This window comes from Uranotaenia lowii, chromosome 2 (assembly GCF_029784155.1).
Source record: "Uranotaenia lowii strain MFRU-FL chromosome 2, ASM2978415v1, whole genome shotgun sequence".
NCBI classification, from domain to species: Eukaryota; Metazoa; Arthropoda; class Insecta; order Diptera; family Culicidae; genus Uranotaenia; species Uranotaenia lowii.
Genome location: NC_073692.1, coordinates 385011141 through 385033439, shown reverse-complemented (window position 1 = coordinate 385033439; position 22299 = coordinate 385011141).

Genomic DNA, 22299 nt, shown 5'->3' with positions numbered 1-22299 from the left:
ACGACCACAATTCGAAAAATATGGACTTTATTTACTTTTCATATAAATTTGAGTATCTCAGTTATTTGTGAACCAGTTTTTACAAGATTAACATTAAAATTTAGCTTTAGGTCAGTGTTGATATGTTTCAAAATTCAGGAAAAATTGGTTGCAGTGTTTAAAAACTACAACAGAAAAAAACTAAAAGACAAGTTCCTTAGCCTCTGTGCTTATTCAATTTTTAAATAAACAATATCAAAAAGTTTATCTCATCTATGAATATTTTCGTAGAACAAAACCTGTTTTTAATCATAAAACTAAGGTTCGGTAATTTTTTGTACGAAACAAATTCTGTTCTAGAGAGTTAAATTTTAACTTTAGAAAATACGTTCAAAATTTTTCCAAATGATGAGCTAAATTTTAAAAATGAAACTTTAAGTAACAAAATGTGGAATTCACTTTCATTGACGGTTAAAATCTTTTAATTTTTTCAAGAGTCTGTTAGATTAGGCTTATTTGATTGGAATATAAAACAAGTTTTTAAGGGAAGCTTTCAAATTCTTTGAAAAAAAATCTATGTAAGAATAAAATAAATTCCAAACTCCTGAGCAAATTTGACTCGAAAATATTAAAAAAGATGATTGCAAAGGTAATGGATTGAAACATAGGAAGTTAGGGAAAAAAGACTGCATCATTTATCGAAATGGATTCTGATCTAAGCCTTTCATTTACTAACACAATTCGGAAATTCCTTCCTGAGATACTTAAAAAAAGATTAGCAGGCGTTCAGAAGGTTTCAATAGTTGGTGATACTAACTTTTATCTGCTTCTGACTATTTCAAAATATTTTCTGGAGTATTCGGAGACGAAAGCAAGTTAGTTGAACCTATAGAGTATTCTAATAACATTCCTTCATTTATTACCAATGAATAAAAGGACGAGGCCGGGCCCATATTGATCATTTTTCAAAAGTGAGTGCATCAGTTTTGTGCAAAATTGATATCCTCGATCAATCGTGGCGATCATTGGCGATGAGGAACTTTTTTTGATAAGCCTCGCCAGCGATTGTGGAATTCGAAGTGCACGAAATAAGAGTGATGGTTAATAAAATCTAACGAAATAAAATATTGTATTTAAAAATATAAGTTTGTCGCACATCAAACTCCACAATTTGAGGTGTATATGAGTAGTCAGACAAGCTAAGCTAAGCTAAACACTTGAGTTAATTCAAAGGTTTTAACCATTTTTATGAAAATAAATTATATTTTCAAAAATAAAAGTAAGAGATAAAAATTTTTCGGTTAAAAACTGGTTCTTGCAAATATGATCAAAATTTTTAATTTAAAATTTAAATTTATTTATTATTTACCTTTAAAACTTGAAACTGAAAGCTGAACATCAACCATGAAAAAAATTATTATCAAAACTTATTATCAAACTTTTTAAGTCTTTTTAAGTTTAAAAAGGTGGAAATGGTTAACCCCCTGCCCCCCGAAGATTCAAGAAAAGCAAATGAGGTATTCTACTCTATACTCAAAATTTTTAATTCATAATCCAAATTTCGATGATTGAATAAGGATATTCAAGTGGAACAATCTAGACTAAAAACTTATGCTTAAACCTCAAAAACCCATCCCAAATTCAGTGTTCTGCTACAGTTTTTCAAAATTCTCTCACTTGTTTAAATTCATTTCAAAGGATCTGTATTTTTTCATATTTCGGATTCCAGTATTCAGTTAACGATTCTTGATTTTCGATTCGAGTATGAAATTAAAAATTTAACACTTGTTAGAAATTCTAGTTCAAAATTTGATTTTTCATTTCATATCGAATTTGATAACTCGAAAATTATATACACATCTGAAAAGGATAGTATCAAAAGATCTTTAAAATGGTGGATATTTTTTGGTGATATTCAATTATAGATGAAAATAAACCTCGAAAATATATATCATACCAGCAATCAAATTTGGTATGATGTTGCTCAATCGAAAGGTTTTTAAAATGTAAATTTGATGAAGATGTAAAAAATATATGTATGCTTCTTCATTTGATGTTCGGTTTAAAGAAATCGTTCTTCATTTCATATTTTATAAATGTTATACAATTCCTCTAGTAAATTGTTCTACATTTTAGTTGTGTTATTTGAAATTAAACAAAATCAACGTACCGATACCCAAACCCGAAAAAGTAAAAGAATTGGCCTTTTGTATTCCATTTATATGTTGTCAAAAACATTTCGACAGTCAAAATTTGACTGAGAAATTTTCGATTCAAACAAATTATTTTGCTCTCAATTGATCTTATTAAAATTGGTAAAATTGGGAAGATTTCATTCCTGTTTTTTCCCACCTTGAAATAACATATGCATAAATATAAATGTTGATAAAAAGTTCCACGCAAAACCGTTTCAAGAAATTCCAAAACGTAATGATAACTAACACAATTTCTTACCCACGGCTAACGAGGTCATTTCACGGCTCTGAGCTGAAAAATTGCTATTCCAGTTTACTGCTGCTGCGACTGATGCTGCTGGCTGCATAACATGAAAATGCTCTCTCTTAATTTAAAGAATAAATTAAATAAGCCTGGGGCTCGTCTAGCACGTTTTTAACCGGGGCTGTCCACCACATAGCTAAGGATTATGTTAAGCATTTAAACTGTTTCATTCTGAATCTAGCGTGAGTCTTGCCGTAAACAATCGAAAGAAGTTTTGGTTGATGGGAGGTTTTGTCAGCAACTTAGTTATTTTATTAAAGATTATTTTCAAACCTTCAAATTGCATTAAAAATCCATCAAGGTTTAAAACTCGTTTCTCTATTAGATTTCATGAATGGTACCAATTCAAAACGTATTAGGCAATCACTTCTTCAAAAAGGGCATCTGATGATAAGAAATAAAAACCCATATAGGAGTGAAATCCGATTCCTACCACAACAACCGGCAATGAAATAAAATTATATACGATTGTGGCGAAACCAAAATAAACATCATCATCGTCTTCGAAACTTTTCCCCAACCCCATCCTTTTTTTGCCGAAGAAAATGTCTGTTAATGTTTTTGTTTGTATGTTTGTGTATTCTACAGAATGTGCCAATTGCCCAGAGAAAAATCCCTCAAGTGGGATCCGTTTATTTTGAAATGGGGTGCGAAATTGAGATCAGCTTCGCCTTCCGTTTTTTTCTTTTTCTCGCACCTCTTCTTGGTTTTGGTTCTGCTTCCACAGAGGTTTGGGGGGATGAAATTGACCCGGGAAGGGGGGGATGATGCGCATATATCGATTTCAATAGCTCAACTTATCATCGTTTTTACTGCAAGTGGATTCTGGGAGAAGACAGCAGTTAGCTGCCAGAAAAATAAGCCCAGAGACCATCGGAAACAACGGGAAATTGTTTAGGGTAGTTGAACTGAAATTAGGAGAAAAACGTTTTGCTTTCTTCTTATCTTTTTGAGAAATCTAAAAACCATAACCTGACCTTAATACCGGAAACAGAAGAGAAAAAAAACTGTTGATTCCTCGAGACTGGAAGAGTGCCCTCGGGAGAAATAAGATGAGAGAAGCATTTTAAGACCGCTGCCGGTTATGTTTCCGTTTATTTTGTTTCATTTTTTTCCTCACATTCTCCTGAACCTCCGCCATAAGCCAGGAGCCGAAACAAACAACTTGCAACTTTTATGGGCAGCTTTTATTATTTTTTGAGCCCATCTGGCAGCCGCCGAGAAGCAGGAGGTCAGTTGGGCCGTTAAAATTGATACAAACCGGGTGATGATGAGAAATTCAAGGGTAAGCGCTGGAAAATACATAAGCTTTAGTTTCCGGATGTTGTTGTAATCGGAAGAAGGAAACAGGTCGACTATTCTACTTTGCTGCTCGGAAAACGACCAATCATTAGGTTTGATTCGTTTTGTCGAGGGATGCATTATGATCGGGGCTTATCGTTGGCCTTTATCTTTTGCGTTTGAGGATGTAAGATTTATTTGAAAAAACATTAGGGCTATCAAGCAGGGTTGATTGTAAATTTGAAAAAGTCCTTTAACGCAAATAAGGAAAGTTTGTGTTAAAATTTGTCAGACCCTTCCTGCAGGTATGGGGTTTGTTTTTCTTTCAAAAAGTTTTGAATTAAGCGAACTGGTTTAACCCTCAATCTTAAATATGTCATCAATAAGAACATTTGCAACAGATGGACCAAAGGTTCCCTCCATGAAAGGTGAAATTCGTTTGTGAAAAGAGAAGCCTCAATATTGTTTAAATTACTGGAAAAAGTGGAAGAATTCAATTTTGGTTCTTTTGGATTTTTGGGCTCTTTTATATATTTTGACTCTTGAGGCTCTTTTGGATCTTTTGAATCTATAAAATATTTAGCCTACTCAGGATTTTTGGATCCTTAAGAGCATTTGGGCCCTTTAAGTTCTTATAGTTCTTTCAAATCTTTTGGATCTTTTGAATCTTTTGAATCTATTGAATCTTTTAAATCTTTTAGATCTTTTGGATCTTTTGGATCTTTTGGATCTTTTGGATCTTTCGAATATTTTGGATATTTTGGATTTTTTTTTTATTTTTTGGATCTTTTGAATCTTTTGGATCTTTTGGATCTTTTGGATATTTTGGATTTTTTGAATATTTTGTATCTTTTGGACCTTATTGATCTTTTGGATCTTTTATCTATTGGATCTTTTGGATAATTTGAATCTTTTGGATCTCTTGGATCTTTTTGATCTTTTGGATTTTTTGAATCTTTTGGATCTTCGGGATTTTATAAATCTTTTGGATCCTTTGGTTTTTTAAATTATTTTGGATCTTTTGGATATTTTGGATTTTTTGGATCTTTTGTATCTTTTGGACCTCATAGATCTTTTGGATCTTTTGGATCTCTTGGATCTTTTTGATCTATTGGATTTTTTGAATCTTTTGGATCTTTGGGATTTTATAAGTCTTTTGGATCTTTTGCATCTTTTGGTTCTTTAAAACCTTTTAGATCTTTGTATCTCTTGGATCTCTTGGATCTTTTGGAATTTTCGGTTCTTTTCATCTTTTGGATGTTTTGAAACTTTAAGATCTTTTGGATCTTTTGGATCGTTTGGATCTTTTGGATTTTTGGATCTTTTAGATTATTTGGAACTTTTGGATATTTTGGATCTTCTGGATTTTTTGGATCTTTTGATTCTGCTTAATCTTTTAAATCTTTTGGATCTTTTGGATTTTTTGGATCTTTTGAGTCTTTTGGATCATTAGGAACTTTTGGACCTTTTCGATCTTTGGATATTTTGGATCTTTCGGATCTCTTGGATCTTTGAAATCTTTAAGATCTATCAGTTTCTGTGGATCTTTCGAATTTTTTGGGACTTTTGGATATTTTGAATCTTTTGGATCTTTTGGAATTTTTGGATCTTTTGGAACTTTTGGATCTCTTAGATCTTTATAATATTTAAGATTTTTAGGATCGTTTGGATCTTTCAGATGTTATGGATGTTAAGGATTTTTTGGTTGTTTGAGTCTTTTGGCTTTTGGCTTTTGAGTCTTTTGAGTCTTTTGAGTCTTTTGAGTCTTTTGAGTCTTTTGAGTCTTTTGAGTCTCTTGAGTCTTTTGAGTCTTTTGAGTCTTTTGAGTCTTTTGAGTCTTTTGAGTCTTTTGAGTCTTTTGAGTCTTTTGAGTCTTATGAGTCTTTTGAGTCTTTTGAGTCTTTTGAGTCTTTTGAGTCTTTTGAGTCTTTTGAGACTTTTGGGTCTTTTGAGTCTTTTGAGTCTTTTGAGTCTTTTGAGTCTTTTGAGTCTTTTGAGTCTTTTGAGTCTTTTGAGTCTTTTGAGTCTTTTGAGTCTTTTGAGTCTTTTGAGTCTTTTGAGTCTTTTGAGTCTTTTGAGTCTTTTGAGTCTTTTGAGTCTTTTGACTTTTGAGTCTTTTGAGTCTTTTGAGTCTTTTGAGTCTTTTGAGTCTTTTGAGTCTTTTGAGTCTTTTGAGTCTTTTGAGTCTTTTGAGTCTTTTGAGTCTTTTGAGTCTTTTGAGTCTTTTGAGTCTTTTGAGTCTTTTGAGTCTTTTGAGTCTTTTGAGTCTTTTGAGTCTTTTGAGTCTTTTGAGTCTTTTGAGTCTTTTGAGTCTTTTGAGTCTTTTGAGTCTTTTGAGTCTTTTGAGTCTTTTGAGTCTTTTGAGTCTTTTGAGTCTTGTGAGTCTTTTGAGTCTTTTGAATCTTTTGAGTCTTTTGCGTCTTTTGAGTCTTTTGAGCCTTTTGAGCCTTTTGAGTCTTTTGAGTTTTTTGAGTCTTTTGAGTATTTTTAGTTTTTTGAGTCTTTTGAGTCTGTTGAGTCATTTGAGTCCTTTGAGTTTTTTGAGTCTTTTGAGTTTTTCGAGTGTTTTGAGTCTTTTGAGTCTTTTGAGTTTTTTGAGTCTTGTGAGTCTTTTGAGCCGTTTGAATTTTTTGAGTCTTTTGAGTCTTTTGAGTCTTGTGAGTCTTTTGAGTCTTTTGAATCTTTTGAGTCTTTTGCGTCTTGCGTCTTGAGTCTTTTAAGTCTATTGAGTCTTTTGAGTCTTTTGAGTCTTTTGAGTCTTTTGAGTCTTTTGAGTCATTTGAGTCTTTTGAAACGTTTGAATTTTTTGAGTCTTTTGAGTCTTGTGAGTCTTTTGAGTCTTTTGAGTCGTTTGAGTCTTTTGAGTCTTTTGAGTCTTTTGCCTTTTTGCTCTTTTGCTCTTTTTTTCTTTTGCTCTTTTGCTCTTTTGCTCTTTTGCTTTTTTGCTCTTTTGCTCTTTTGCTCTTTTGCTCTTTTGCTCTTTTGCTCTTTTGCTCTTTTGCTCTTTTGCTCTTTTGCTCTTTTGCTCTTTTGCTCTTTTGCTCTTTTGCTCTTTTGCTCTTTTGCTCTTTTGCTCTTTTGCTCTTTTGCTCTTTTGCTCTTTTGCTCTTTTGCTCTTTTGCTCTTTTGCTCTTTTGCTCTTTTGCTCTTTTGCTCTTTTGCTCTTTTGCTCTTTTGCTCTTTTGCTCTTTTGCTCTTTTGATCTTTTGCTCTTTTGCTCTTTTGCTCTTTTGCTCTTTTGCTCTTTTGCTCTTTTGCTCTTTTGCTCTTTTGCTCTTTTGCTCTTTTGCTCTTTTGCTCTTTTGCTCTTTTGCTCTTTTGCTCTTTTGCTCTTTTGCTCTTTTGCTCTTTTGCTCTTTTGCTCTTTTGCTCTTTTGCTCTTTTGCTCTTTTGCTCTTTTGCTCTTTTGCTCTTTTGCTCTTTTGCTCTTTTGCTCTTTTGCTCTTTTGCTCTTTTGCTCTTTTGCTCTTTTGCTCTTTTGCTCTTTTGCTCTTTTGCTCTTTTGCTCTTTTGCTCTTTTGCTCTTTTGCTCTTTTGCTCTTTTGCACTATCTCTCTTACGTTCTTTTGTTTAAGTTTTATGTTTTTGGCACTTTAGGCACTTTCATCTGTTGGTTTTCGTTTTCTTCCACCCTATCGCAGTTTTAAATTTCTGCTAATGCATTAGTGCATTGAAAAGAACACTTTCCGCTCGCTTATAACGGCGTCATCGGAGCATGATATTCATAGCTATAGTTATTGAGCTCCAATGCGTATCTTACCCCGGTAGGGATGCTTATGATGATACATTTCACCATTCGTTATCACACCTGTTACCTGTTTCTAGACTCGGCGATGACGAAGAGAAGCCATCATCTTGTCTCCAACTACTGAAAATAGTGTGAAAGAGATCACGTGTCGCCTGATATCGGTTTTCGATGATGTCCCGAAGATGGAGGGTTCTGCTGGCTAGCTCTATTCTGCACGTGCCTTTGCATCGACGGATGACTGGAGGGATGCAAATGGTGTGCATCATATTTTACTTGCCATTGGACCATTCCGAGAAAACCACCATCGATGAGGACCATTATTCACAGCCATTGGAGCGGTTCCATAAGGATATTACATTCAAAGTAGAATCTTTCAAATTGAATTATTAATTTAATAATTCTATTTATTTTTATTTTTCTTTTCAAATATTGAACAAAACGAGAGAAAATTTCAAAAAATAAATTTTAAGGTTATGTTTTGAGATTTTTTATACTTGAAATTGGAACATTCCAATCCAAGGATCTCGAACTCATGTAAAATAGCAATAAGCTGCTGTGCATGTAATTTTGCTGCACCTGTAGAAAGTTGACAAATGCGTTCCGAAATAGCAGTGCAACGACATCGGGAAACGAATGTTGGTTCTTTTCAATTGTGTTTCTGACGAAAAAGAAAAATGAAATTTTCACTCTAACTTTCCACGAGACAGAGACCATAAAAAAGTTCATGACAATAATGTTGATTGGAGTGACTTTATGTAACCCGAAGTTGTTTGTATCGAGTTTCCAGAACATGCTGCTCAGACACACTCTGTAGGATCACTTGACTTTGTGACAAATTGTTGCATTGAAATAACATAAGTGGGAGATGACTGTAAGGAAGCGGATCCTGGTTATTTTCAATCGAGTGACTAAATAAATTTGTAAATAAACTTTTTCGCTTGAGTGGTTTAAAAGCTCAAAAATAATTCAAAACACCAGAATAGTTCTTATAAGAAAAAACCATTCAAAGAATCATTTTCCAAAAGTAAAACTGTCTGCTAATCTAGATTCCGACACCATTAAGGATAGATCGCATTGACACCATCATCGTCCCTTAAAAACGGTCAGGAATGTCAGATTTACTCCCACCATCACTGTCCTCTGCAAGTCGTTCTCAGATCTCGAAAACCCGAGCCTTCCATTGGGAAAATACTTTATTACTTAACCCAAATCCAGTTCGACCAAATTCGGTCGGTTGGTTCACATTGCAAATTATGCTAATTTTCTCGGGAGAAAACTTTTTTTTTTGCTGCCGCTTTTGCCCTTTTCCGTCCATTTTCATATACATATAAATTCAAAAGATCAGCCCGGGATTTGGCCGAATCGGTCATTCTCTTCCATTAGCATTTTTAAGGTTTATTTTCTTCAAACTTTGCTGTGGGTGTGCTGTTGGTTTATTTTTACATTTTGTTTTGAATTTTCAGTGCGACCATCCCGAGTTTTGCGGTTGAAAATTCCATCCGTTCCCGGGAGATTAACTTGGCGAGTGACCTTTTTTCTCTCGTCTGATGGATTTCCACCGATTGCTTCCGAAGGACAGATGATAATGATGACGCTTTTTTTTGGGAGCCACCTTATTCAAAACACCCCCAACTTTAACGCCACAATCAAATACGAAACTTTCATTGTACATTTGGGAAAACGTGCCGCCAAGTTGCGTTGGAAAGTTGGCTGGGAATTTCGGGGAAAATTCTAAATAAACACCCTGAAGGCACAAGCCGGAAAAAGAAAAAAAAACTCTAGCCAGCAAACTTTTCCGACACGGTGCAATTCTTTTTGGGGAAATGCTGTGTTATTGTTGTTATTTCGAATGCTTGTCTACATCCTCTGGAAAAATTTTCATCCTACGAAAAAAGCATATCCATCGCTGTTAGCTGGACAGGGAAAAACCGAAACAAAGAAAAACAACCGCAAAAGAAATGCAAATTTCATTGTTATATAGGAGTGGAAATTTATTTATTCGAATATTGAAGGTGTGAACGAAAGTTTTGCAAACCGGATGTGCTTCACGCTTCCATTGAGAGATCCTCAGAGCCTTAAAGGTTAATTGAAAAAATATATAAAATAAGGAAATGAAGACTGTCAATTGAAATCAAAAATATAATTTGAAAAAAAAACACAAAAAAATAACCAGGACTTTACGGATACTTCAAAGAATAAAATTCAATTTAACAGGAAAAAAAAACGCATTTTTGTCATTTTTGTCATTTTTGTCATTTTTTTCATTTTTGTCATTTTTGTCATGTCATTTTTGTCATTTTTGTCATTTTTGTCATTTTTGTCATTTTTGTCATTTTTGTCATTTTTGTCATTTATGTCATTTTTGTTATTTTTATGATTTTTATGATTTTTGTCATTTTTTTCATTTTTGTCATTTTTGTCATTTTTGTCATTTTTGTCATTTTTGTCATTTTTGTCATTTTTGTCATTTTTGTCATTTTTGTCATTTTTGTCATTTTTGTCATTTTTGTCATTTTTGTCATTTTTGTCATTTTTGTCATTTTTGTCATTTTTGTCATTTTTGTCATTTTTGTCATTTTTGTCATTTTTGTCATTTTTGTCATTTTTGTCATTTTTGTCATTTTTGTCATTTTGGTCATTTTTGTCATTTTTGTCATTTTTGTCATTTTTGTCATTTTTGTCATTTTTGTCATTTTTGTCATTTTTGTCATTCTTTTCATTTTTGTCATTCTTGTCATTTTTGTCATTTTTGTCATTTTTGTCATTTTTGTCATTTTTGTCATTTTTGTCATTTTTGTCATTTTTGTCATTTTTGTCATTTTTGTCATTTTTGTCATTCTTTTCATTTTTGTCATTCTTGTCATTTTTGTCATTTTTGTCATTTTTGTCATTTTTGTCATTTTTGTCATTTTTGTCATTTTTGTCATTTTTGTCATTTTTGTCATTTTTGTCATTTTTGTCATTTTTGTCATTTTTGTCATTTTTGTCATTTTTGTCATTTTTGTCATTTTTGTCATTTTTGTCATTTATGTCATTTTTGTCATTTTCGTCATTTTTGTCATTTTTGTCATTTTTGTCATTTTTGTCATTTTTGTCATTTTTGTCATTTTTGTCATTTTTGTCATTTTTGTCATTTTTGTCATTTTTGTCATTTTTGTCATTTTTGTCATTTTTGTCATTTTTGTCATTTTTGTCATTTTTGTCATTTTTGTCATTTTTGTCATTTTTGTCATTTTTGTCATTTTTGTCATTTTTGTCATTTTTGTCATTTTTGTCATTTTTGTCATTTCTGTCATTTTTGTCATTTTTGTCATTTTTGTCATTTTTGTCATTTTTGTCATTTTTGTCATTTTTGTCATTTTTGTTATTTTTGTTATTTTTGTCATTTTTGTCATTTTTGTCATTTTTGTCATTTTTGTAATTTTTGTCATTTTTGTCATTTTTGTCATTTTTGTCATTTTTGTCATTTTTGTCATTTTTGTCATTTTTGTCATTTTTGTCATTTTTGTCATTTTTGTCATTTTTGTCATTTTTGTCATTTTTGTCATTTTTGTCATTTTTGTCATTTTTGTCATTTTTGTCATTTTTGTCATTTTTGTCATTTTTGTCATTTTTGTCATTTTTGCCCTTTTTGTCATTTTTGTCATTTTTGTCATTTTTGTCATTTTTGTCATTTTTGTCATTTTTGTCATTTTTGTCATTTTTGTCATTTTTGTCATTTTTGTCATTTTTGTCATTTTTGTCATTTTTGTCATTTTTGTCATTTTTGTCATTTTTGTCATTTTTGTCATTTTTGTCATTTTTGTCATTTTTGTCATTTTTGTCATTTTTGTCATTTTTGTCATTTTTGTCATTTTTGTCATTTTTGTCATTTTTGTCATTTTTGTCATTTTTGTCATTTTTGTCATTTTTGTCATTTTTTGTCATTTTTGTCATTTTTGTCATTTTTGTCATTTTTGTCATTTTTGTCATTTTTGTCATTTTTGTCATTTTTGTCATTTTTGTCATTTTTGTCATTTCTGTCATTTGTGTCATTTTTGTCATTTTTGTCATTTTTGTCATTTTTGTTATTTTTGTTATTTTTGTCATTTTTGTCATTTTTGTCATTTTTGTCATTTTTGTCATTTTTGTCATTTTTGTCATTTTTGTCATTTTCGTCATTTTTGTCATTTTTGTCATTTTTGTCATTTTTGTCATTTTTGTCATTTTTGTCATTTTTGTCATTTTTGTCATTTTTGTCATTTTTGTCATTTTTGTCCTTTTTGTCATTTTTGTCATTTTTGTCATTTTTGTCATTTTTGTCATTTTTGTCATTTTTGTCATTTTTGTCATTTTTGTCATTTTTGTCATTTTTGTCATTTTTGTCATTTTTGTCATTTTTGTCATTTTTGTCATTTTTGTCATTTTTGTCATTTTTGTCATTTTTGTCATTTTTGTCATTTTTGTCATTTTTGTCATTTTTGTCATTTTTGTCATTTTTGTCATTTTTGTCATTTTTGTCATTTTTGTCATTTTTGTCATTTTTGTCATTTTTGTCATTTTTGTCATTTTTGTCATTTTTGTCATTTTTGTCATTTTTGTCATTTTTGTCATTTTTGTCATTTTTGTCATTTTTGTCATTTTTGTCATTTTTGTCATTTTTGTCATTTTTGTCATTTTTGTCATTTTTGTCATTTTTGTCATTTTTGTCATTTTTGTCATTTTTGTCATTTTTGTCATTTTTGTCATTTTTGTCATTTTTGTCATTTTTGTCATTTTTGTCATTTTTGTCATTTTTGTCATTTTTGTCATTTTTGTCATTTTTGTCATTTTTGTCATTTTTGTCATTTTTGTCATTTTTGTCATTTCTGTCATTTGTGTCATTTTTGTCATTTTTGTCATTTTTGTCATTTTTGTTATTTTTGTTATTTTTGTCATTTTTGTCATTTTTGTCATTTTTGTCATTTTTGTCATTTTTGTCATTTTTGTCATTTTTGTCATTTTCGTCATTTTTGTCATTTTTGTCATTTTTGTCATTTTTGTCATTTTTGTCATTTTGTCATTTTTGTCATTTTTGTCATTTTTGTCATTTTTGTCATTTTTGTCCTTTTTGTCATTTTTGTCATTTTTGTCATTTTGTCATTTTTGTCATTTTTGTCATTTTTGTCATTTTTTGTCATTTTTGTCATTTTTGTCATTTTTGTCATTTTTGTCATTTTTGTCATTTTTGTCATTTTGTCATTTTTGTCATTTTTGTCATTTTTGTCATTTTTGTCATTTTTGTCATTTTTGTCATTTTTGTCATTTTTGTCATTTTTGTCATTTTTGTCATTTTTGTCATTTTGTCATTTTTGTCATTTTTGTCATTTTTGTCATTTTTGTCATTTTTGTCATTTTTGTCATTTTTGTCATTTTGTCATTTTGTCATTTTTGTCATTTTTGTCATTTTTGTCATTTTTGTCATTTTTGTCATTTTTGTCATTTTGTCATTTTTGTCATTTTTGTCATTTTTGTCATTTTTGTCATTTTTGTCATTTTTGTCATTTTTGTCATTTTTGTCATTTTTGTCATTTTTGTCATTTTTGTCATTTTTGTCATTTTTGTCATTTTTGTCATTTTTGTCATTTTTGTCATTTTTGTCATTTTTGTCATTTTTGTCATTTTTGTCATTTTTGTCATTTTTGTCATTTTTGTCATTTTTGTCATTTTTGTCATTTTTGTCATTTTTGTCATTTTTGTCATTTTTGTCATTTTTGTCATTTTTGTCATTTTTGTCATTTTTGTCATTTTTGTCATTTTTGGCATTTTTGTCATTTTTGTCATTTTTGTCATTTTTGTCATTTTTGTCATTTTTGTCATTTTTGTCATTTTTGTCATTTTTGTCATTTTTGTTATTTTTGTTATTTTTGTTATTTTTGACATTTTTGTCATTTTTGTCATTTTTGTCATTTTTGCCATTTTTGTCATTTTTGTCATTTTTGTCATTTTTGTCATTTTTGTCATTTTTGTCATTTTTGTCATTTTTGTCATTTTTGTCATTTTTGTCATTTTTGTCATTTTTGTCATTTTTGTCATTTTTGTCATTTTTGTCATTTTTGTCATTTTTGTCATTTTTGTCATTTTTGTCATTTTTGTCATTTTTGTCATTTTTGTCATTTTTGTCATTTTGCCATTTTTGTCATTTTTGTCATTTTTGTCATTTTTGTCATTTTTGTCATTTTTGTCATTTTTGTCATTTTTGTCATTTTTGTCATTTTTGTCATTTTTTGTCATTTTTTGTCATTTTTTGTCATTTTTGTCATTTTTGTCATTTTTGTCATTTTGTCATTTTTGTCATTTTTGTCATTTTTGTCATTTTTGTCATTTTTGTCATTTTTGTCATTTTTGTCATTTTTGTCATTTTTGTCATTTTTGTCATTTTTGTCATTTTTGTCATTTTTGTCATTTTTGTCATTTTTGTCATTTTTGTCATTTCTGTCATTTTTGTCATTTTTGTCATTTTTGTCATTTTTGTCATTTTGGTCATTTGGTCATTTTTGTTATTTTTGTCATTTTTGTCATTTTTGTCATTTTTGTCATTTTTGGCATTTTTGTCATTTTTGTCATTTTTGTCATTTTTGTCATTTTTGTCATTTTTTGTCATTTTTGTCATTTTTGTCATTTTTGTCATTTTTGTCATTTTTGTCATTTTTGTCATTTTGTCATTTTTGTCATTTTTGTCATTTTTGTCATTTTTGTCATTTTTGTCATTTTTGTCATTTTTGTCATTTTTGTCATTTTTGTCATTTTTGTCATTTTGTCATTTTTGTCATTTTTGTCATTTTTGTCATTTTTGTCATTTTTGTCATTTTTGTCATTTTTGTCATTTTTGTCATTTTTGTCATTTTTGTCATTTTTGTCATTTTTGTCATTTTTGCCTTTTTTGTCATTTTTGTCATTTTTGTCATTTTTGTCATTTTTGTCATTTTTGTCATTTTTGTCATTTTTGTCATTTTTGTCATTTTTGTAATTTTTGTCATTTATGTCATTTTTGTCATTTTTGTCATTTTTGTCATTTTTGTCATTTTTGTCATTTTTGTCATTTTTGTCATTTTTGTCATTTTTGTCATTTTTGTCATTTTTGTCATTTTTGTCATTTTTGTCATTTTTGTCATTTTTGTCATTTTTGTCATTTTTGTCATTTTTGTCATTTTTGTCATTTTTGTCATTTTTGTCATTTTTGTCATTTTTGTCATTTTTGTCATTTTTGTCATTTTGTTATTTTTGTCATTTTTGTCATTTTTGTCATTTTTGTCATTTTTGTCATTTTTGTCATTTTTGTCATTTTTGTCATTTTTGTCATTTTTGTCATTTTTGTCATTTTTGTCATTTTTGTCATTTTTGTCATTTTTGTCATTTTTGTCATTTTTGTCATTTTTGTCATTTTTGTCATTTTTGTCATTTTTGTCATTTTTGTCATTTTTGTGATTTTTTGTCATTTTTTGTCATTTTTGTCATTTTTGTCATTTTTGTCATTTTTGTCATTTTTGTCATTTTTGTCATTTTTGTCATTTTTGTCATTTTTGTCATTTTTGTCATTTTTGTCATTTTTGTCATTTTTGTAATTTTTGTAATTTTTGTAATTTTTGTCATTTTTGTCATTTTTGTCATTTTTGTCATTTTTGTCATTTTTGTCATTTTTGTCATTTTTGTCATTTTTGTCATTTTTGTCATTTTTGTCATTTTTGTCATTTTTGTCATTTTTGTCATTTTTGTCATTTTTGTCATTTTTGTCATTTTTGTCATTTTTGTCATTTTTGTCATTTTTTCATTTTTGTCATTTTGGTCATTTTTGTCATTTTGGTCATTTTTGTCATTTTTGTCATTTTTGTCATTTTTGTCATTTTTGTCATTTTTGTCATTTTTGTCATTTTTGTCATTTTGTCATTTTTGTCATTTTTGTCATTTTTGTCATTTTTGTCATTTTTGTCATTTTTGTCATTTTTGTCATTTTTGTCATTTTTGTCATTTTTGTCATTTTTGTCATTTTTGTCATTTTTGTCATTTTTGTCATTTTTGTTATTTTTGTCATTTTTGTCATTTTTGTCATTTTTGTCATTTTTGTCATTTTTGTCATTTTTGTCATTTTTGTCATTTTTGTCATTTTTATCATTTTTGTCATTTTTGTCCTTTTTGTTATTTCAGAAATTTCCGTTAAACGCGAACCCCCAAAATGTTTCAATCCCACTGAATTTCCTCTTCAAAAAGTTCCTTTTCAAGGTGAAAACTTTCTAAATATTTGATTCAATCAACACTCGTGTCTGACCATTCGTTGCGAAGATAAAAAAGAAAATTCTCCAGCTATTGTTGCCATATGTCACCACAGCGAAATGAAAACACAATATTGCTTTTCCCTCCATCGTTGGATGTTGTTGATCTCTTCCATTCAACTTTGTCACGCACTTATTTCTTTTTTGCCACCTCAGAATTTTCAGGGAGGTAACAAAAGAATTCACGACCCAGTCACTTTTATTTCCTTTTTTATGTCCTTCAGGGTGGTGGCAAAGTTGATGGATGTTTTGTTATTAATGGGGGTGGCAATGTTCATTAAGAGAGAAAGGATTCCTTTCTCAATGATTACGGTTGTTTTTGGATGTTGTTTTCAATAACACACTTTCCGAATGTAAACCCAAGTTGGATCGAAACCACTAGCATAGGGCCTAGGGGGATCGAAAATTATACAAAACTTGTAATTAATCAGTAACTTTCACCCTCCAGTCGTCAAAAGGCCGGAACTGGTGCGGGTTTCCGACTTTTCAAGAGCCAATCAACCAATTTGATCCTAATTTGTTGCCTGCCGGTTTTCAAATCCCAGAAATCCAAATCGCATAACAGTAATGGCAATTTTCTCCTCCAAGTGGAAAGGTCGTCGTCGGCGACACAAATCCTTCTTAATGGAATCAACGGAATCCTTTTTCCCGCCACAGAATTATTCGTCCCGAGATGTGGCCAAGGCAGTTTGCGAAAAATAAAAACTTGCCCTTCCGGGTGCCACTTGAACCTTCTTTGGGGAGGAAAACTCCTCCCTAACACACCTTTTCTCATCCGCCATCGCCCAACTCAAACTCTGTTAAAGGACCTTTGACAAATTGAAAACAAACTTTCCCGGGACCAAAATGAATCGAGCGGACCACTTCAGCCAATTTGGGAAAATCGTTTTCCTTTTCCGCTTCCCGGTTGGTCTGTTGTTGTTGATTCTACGGGAGCGAAGGGATGAAGAAAACTTTCAACTCACTCTTGCAACCGACTTTTGGTTTTGGCCCAAATGGGGAAGAAGGCCTGCCTAGGCTTTGGGGCAGCCCCCACTGCTGGGATTTTAAACAAATGTCATCGGTTTCGCTCCTAACCGGATTAACCTCTTATCACGCAAATTTGGATAAATTGGATTGATCCCGGCTCGTCCGGCTGTCGAATGATGCTTATTTTTATTCCCCCCCCCCCCCCCCCCCCCACTGTATCATACGTCAGATCCGATAGACAATTGGACGGGGAGTGAAAAGCAAGCGATTTGATAACATGATTAATGATAACAACTTTAGCCAAACCCATTAAGGAGCATCGTTTGACTGTTTTTGGGGTGGGATATATGCTAATTTTATAAATAGACTAGACGACATGGATAGGATGACGTAGGGGATATGTGGTACTGGTACTACTGGAGAACTGAAATTTTAAGAATCAAAAGTAAGGTTCCAAGCAAGAATGCTAGAAAATCTAGAGTTAAATATCTTAGTCCACTTTGAGTGACTCCTCCTAAAACTTATGATTTTGAATCTATTTACTTATTATCCTTCCTTTATTCTAGAAAGGATTCAGATTTTGTCTAGTTAAAGGGTGTTTGAATCAGGTGATTAAAAAAAACTGCGTTTTTTTCGATTATTTGTTTATTAAAAAAAAATTAAAGTATCTTTCTTTTCGAAGTAAAAAAAAACTCTGTTAAGATTTTGATCAAACTGGACCAAACTGGCGAGCCTTTAGTTTGACGCCCACATTCTTAACCGCAGAACGCCAGTTTTTTTGGGTCTTCTTAAGGTTCTGATTAACTATCGCCCATTTTTATTTCGGTTGGGTGAAGGTCTGGTGTGTTGGTAGCTTACTTTTGGGCATTGTCGTGTCCGCCGGTTGAGTCCTTTTCAAAATGAAAAATCTACTTTTTCAATTTAATTTTATCACTTTTGCTTGAGTTAACTGAGCCCGCTTTCAACAATCAATAAATGATGTTGAATAAAATAAATATCATTGTTTGACTTACTAAACGACTATTTTTTTAATGAAACAGGAAAACAGATCAATAAAATGAAGTTAAATAAAATTAATATTAGGGTAGAAGAACTAGTATTGAACAGGCACCAGATATTGAACAATAGTAAAACATAAACCAATTAAAACAATTATATACAGTACTCTAAGAGCCACAATTTGCGGAGCTTTAATTTTTGTTCAGATTTTGACAAGATTTATTGACTGGATGAAGAAAACAGCCATTTTTGATTGGTAGAAACATTGGATACAAAACAAATAAAACTCTACTTAGTAGTATCATGACTGTTCTCCAATAAGTCTTCTGGATTCAAGAAGCGAGGTAACCTTTATTATCCGTATTTTTTTTTTTAATTTTACAAACTAAAGAGTTCAATCATTGGATCACCGAGAGCGCCAATGTTTCAATTATCGAACGTTCGATCTTGCCATACACGTTTCATAAAGAATTTCTTGTACCAATTAGTGAACAAACATCGGTTGGGAGCTTGGAAATATATAAAAAAAACTGTTTTTGGGTTGCTGGCTGAACCCAAATTGCCCCGGCAACGTATTCTACTTTAAAGAAATATCTCTAAATATATACAATGATTTCCTATGTTTACGTGTTCAATAATTGAAACACTGACTGTTCAATATTTAAATCAACGTGTTCAATTTCAAATAAAAAGGCTTAAATAATGGGTTTAAAATCTTTTTCCGCTGAATAATCAAACTGATTCCAAGCTGTGGAGCAACCCAGCAAACATTTATGAAGGTATAACGCAAGAACAACAGAATTATTCAAACAAATATACCAGATATAAAGATTGTATTAAACTTACCAAAATAGCATATAGCTACAAAAGTGGAGGCGATATCTACATTGACAAGACTCCAAAGATTCGATTTTCCAACAAAAAGCAAAATAAACGAAAAAAATTTCCTCAACCGAGATTTGAACTCCAGTCCTCCGAGTTCGCAGACTGGTATCTTACCACGATGCCAACTCATCAGATGATATGGTCCACGCTATAGCTCTATGGGTGAGATTTTCTTTTAACGAACCGGTCAAAGGAAGAAACTGGAGAGAGTGTCAATTGAAGGACCGCCCATTTATCGTTAACCAGTTCACTCAAATCGTAAATGTCGAATTAGCATATTCTCAACTTTTTGGAGACATATTCACGAGTTGCTTAACTGCTATCCTATTCAATTTTTGTTGGGCAAAGCTTGTCGTAAAGAATGGTAGAAAATCACTCAATACACACGTGTTTACGATAGTTATTGAAAATGTCTTAATATTCGATTTGGATTATCATTTCTATTACGATTTCATGTTAGCTGGGAAGCTTAAGCTACACTAAAGATCAAACTTTCATCCAAAAAACTTTTCTTTATTGTTTGTGGGCCACAAACTCGCAGAATCCCAAAGATGGTGTTCAATATATAGTGTTCTTACACTATTGTTTCATTGACTAAACGTTTATCTTGGAATGTCGGTTCCTTTTTTAGCGAGCACAAGTTGATTGTGCTTTTAGTGTTCCCAAGGATGGCAAGTCAGTTGTTTTGCGGCCATTAGAGCAACGGTTGAATTTCGACTTACTGTAGAAAGCGGATACAGATTTCTTAAGCTAACGTGATTAAATTTAATTGAAAAAGAATATCATTAATCTCTCAACCGGCGGACTCGACAATGGCCGTTGCGTCAAAGCTTCGTAATCACGTTAAAGTTCTGTCCGTGCCTCAGACCTTCACTGTAAAGCTGGAGCTCTGCCCTTGCGTCTAAGCTCCGCTATTTTGAAATTCAGTCTTTGCGTCAGAGTTGTTTAATTTCTTTCCCAGACAACCATTTCCTGGATATTTCGAATTTGCAACACAAATATACGTTCAAATATACGTGTAAACATATCGTATATAATGCAGCAAAACTAGTAAATACGTATCATTTTGGAAGAGTTAGCACACATATTCTTGATTTGCATTGTTTTTTCGTAATAAAATGAAGCAATGCATTTAAATACGATAAAGAATATGCATGGGCCGCACATTGCAGGTGCAGATATACGAAAATGAGTTTAAATAACTTTCTATACGGTATATTCTGTAAAATAAAATACGACTTCTGGTTGTCTGGGTTATTTGTTTCAATAAGATTCTTCAAAAGATGGTTCTCTCGATTTCTCAAGCACTCACTTACACTTCTTGTACAATTCATCGAAAATACGCCCTTGTGTCGGGATCCCCCAGTCCACCGGTTGATTCTATTTTAAGATTATGGATCTTCTTTTTCATTTAAATTGGCAACTGGATAATGTGATTAAGCTTAAGCAAACTAAATCCGCTTTTCACAGCAACACGACATTCAACCGTTTTCACTAATGGCCGCAAAAAAAAATTACTTGCTTTCCTTGGGAACACTCAAAGCACAATCCAAATATGCACGCTAAAACAGAAACCCACATTCCAAGATAAACGTTAAGTCAATGAAACAATAATATTTATTTAACTTTACTTCATGTATTTAATGATTTAATTTTTTTGGGATTTTAAGTCCGATGGGTTTATTCATCCCAATACCCTATATTTATTGATCTGTTTTCATGTTTTATTCCATTTTAAACGTTTAGTCTTATGTCAAAATCCAAAAAGAAGCATAATTCTTCTCACATACCTACGAAATAAGGGGTTGTCGTGATCTTCCGAAATGAATTCAAGCCTCTTTCCTTTCGATTGACAGCACTGAACCAATTTAGACTTTCACGGGTTAACTTTTCCCGATGTAACCGTTATAATAAAAGATTTGCGGATGAGCTCAACTGAGCTGGGTTCGTTTTTTTGATAGCGTCAGATAAAATGGTGGAGCTATATCCATGGGATTTTTCTCTCTGGATTAAAATTGGTAAAAAAAAAGATTTTTCGTTCAGATCCTTTTCAGCTTTGAATGCATATGGAAGATCTATTCTACTTACTCTATATTCATTTGTTTGCTATCTACTTTTTCGTCTATATACCCTACAGGGGGGATCAGGTTTTTTTTTAATAAGAATGATTAGGAAAAAATCCGGCAAATTTAAGTTAACCTCTTTTTGATCCGAACACCCTTTAGAATACTCATCGATCCTTCTCAAAACAAATGATCGTCATCTCATAGCAGAATATTTAGGCCTGTCCGAAGAAAAGATGTATTTTCAGAGTGTATGACTGAATTCAAACAATTCTATTGATTTACTGCTAGTTTATTCAATCTACCGAATAAGATATGTGAGTTTATTCAGCATAGAAAAATATAAGTTTTGAAAACATTATTTAGTTCATCTTTTTCCTATACAAATCAAAATTCAGTTCATATACAGATTAAACAGAGGTTTTCCTATAGATAAAAGTTACTAAATAAAAGCTCTGGAATATTATAATCTTCCTTATCATTTCACAGTATTCAACCAGTGGTCAACGATGAGACAAAGTAATTTCTGAAATGGAATTATACTATTTTTTAAAATTACACTTATTACAATTCAGCTTTAGGCAAGAGCTAGTTGTGGTGGAGGGCGCCTAACGAGGCCGAAATCTTGATAACAGGCTGCCCTGGCTGGCAAAAAATTGAATGGAGGCAGTTGAATTTTTGAATTTTTTTTAGTAGTGGCATGAACTGTTAGGTCACTGTTACTGTTTCTGGTGCTTTGCATCAGTTTCGACAATACCCATTCCAAATGTTGTACGATGTTTCGCTGTAGCTGTTAAAACTTTTTTCAACATACATAGGTAGTTGAGCATGCGTTTCGACACTTGAGACCACTCTATCGACTCGCCTCGTAGGGTATTTCGGTTCAAAACGCCCCTATAATGCAAAATAAACACGTCGTTTCTTGAAAAATTTTAGCTTTGTTTCTGGAGAAAAATCCAAACAATGATTTTTTTTGACTGGGTGGTTTTGAATTAAAAGTAGGATTTTAACAGACAGATAAAACTATTTTTTTTATCTCACGATTGCCGTGACGGCACTTGTTCAAAATCGTAAACACGTCGGATCATATGCTTCTCCGATAAAACTCTCCAATAAACTGAGCTTAAGCATTAGCCGATCTTATCGCGTTGCGAGAATAAAACGTAAAATGTGCGAGCGAGACTTATCCAGTTTCTCTTTTTTTTCAATATGAAGTTTCTCTCACTCTCAGATTTCGCAACTCAATTTGAGCTTTGCATTAACGCTAAGAGTAGAATCATTTGTTTTACAAAGTTATTAACCTTTCGTAACATTGATGATGTCAGGTATCGATATTTATATTTAATAATGATTATTATGATTTATAACTGCCAATGCTATACACTACAACGATTATTTTACACTCAATTAATAGTCCCGCGCCGATTCTCCGACGCATAAGACCTTGGTAAAAGACCTCCACTGTTGACGATCCGAAGCCAGCGTCTTTACTTGGTCCCATTCAAGATTCTCGTCCACAGTTCGGATTTCGACGGCTAAGCTACGCCGCCACGAGCTTCTGGGACAGTCTCTTCCTCGATGTCCTTCT